We start from the raw sequence: 1,560 nt of genomic DNA on the forward strand, positions 1-1,560 counted from the left end.
GTATGCACAAATTCCTTCAGATTTTCTACAGAGGCAATCATTCATCTTCAAATAGAGACATTTTAGCTTCTTCTTTACTGATATGAATGTCTTTTGTTTCTTTTTCTTGTCTTGTTACAGTGGAAAGTATTGCCAGTACTATGTAAAATAACAGTGGTGAGAACAAATGTCCTCGCCTTGTTTATGATCTTAGGAGGAAAGCATTAAGTCACCACTAAGTATGATGTTAGCTGTTGGTGTTTCATACACATGCTTTTTATCAAGATGAGGTAATTTCTTTCTATTTCTAACTTGCTGAGAGTATTTTTAAAAATCATGAATGGTGTTACATTTTGTCAAATGTGGATGTTTTGTTTTTTGTTTCCTAGGTTTTTTGCATCAATTGACACGATGAGATGATTGTTCTTTAGCTTTTTAGCATGGTAGAATGCCTTAATTGATTTTCAAAAGCTGAACTAGCCTTGAATAACACTCCACATCCACTCTACAAATCTCTGATTTTTTATTACTGCAGTTAGTCCATATACATTATAGTGATTATTGATATGTTAGAGACTAAGCCTGCCATTTTGTTATTTGTTTAATATTTCTCTAGTCCTTGCTCCTGTTTCTCTTTTCTTGACTTTCTATAAGTTATACAGTTTTTGGAAATATATCTCTATTTATTTATAGTGTTTTTCATTTATCTCTTTGTATAGTGTTGGTAGTGGTAGTTCTTGGTTTTAAAATACACATATGTGACATCACAGTCTGGTGATGATACTGGTATCAGCATTGTATCTCTTTAACTGGGGGAAATCTTACCTCCATTTAGGTCTTTTTAACCTCCCACACTTTAAAATCATTGTCCTCAATAACAGATGGTGTTAAATTTTCTGTTTCAATCATGAAATAAGATTTGAAAGCCTTTGAGAAAAAATAATCTATTGTATGTATCCATATTGCTGCTCATTCTGTTGTTCATTCCTCCTTCCACATGATCCAAGACCTTTCTTTTAAATTTTCTCTTTGTTTGAAGAACTTCCTCTGGTCAATATTTAAGGGTAGGCCTTCTAACAACAAAATCTTCTAGTTTTTCAGTTCTTTGAGAATATATTTATTTCCCCTGTATTCTTAAAGGACAGTTTTCCTGGATATAAAATTCTAGGTTGACAGTTTTCTTCTTTCACAATTGAAAATTTTATTCTACTTTCTTCTGTCATCCCATGATTTTAGATGAGCATTGGAAGAGTTTTCAGAATGATTTCTTTGCTAGTATTGGGGAAAATGCTGCACTAAATGCTACTCGAATCCTACTTAACAAGGGATAAAGATATAAAAGAGGTAGGCATCAGACTGTTTCCAGGTAACTTTACTACACTGAGAATAAAACTCAAGAATGTTTATAGGGATGTAAAAATATCCAGTACTCAACACAGTCAACACAGTAAAATTTACATTATATTGTATCTAATAAAAAATAATACAAGCCAAGCAAAACAGGTATATAATATGACCAATACTAAGATGAAATTTCACACAATCAAAACTTAGAAATGACACAAATGGTAAAAACAACAG

Source organism: Leptonychotes weddellii, chromosome 13 (genome assembly GCF_054177405.1).
Source record: "Leptonychotes weddellii isolate Sample4059 chromosome 13, ASM5417740v2, whole genome shotgun sequence".
Classification (NCBI taxonomy): domain Eukaryota; kingdom Metazoa; phylum Chordata; class Mammalia; order Carnivora; family Phocidae; genus Leptonychotes; species Leptonychotes weddellii.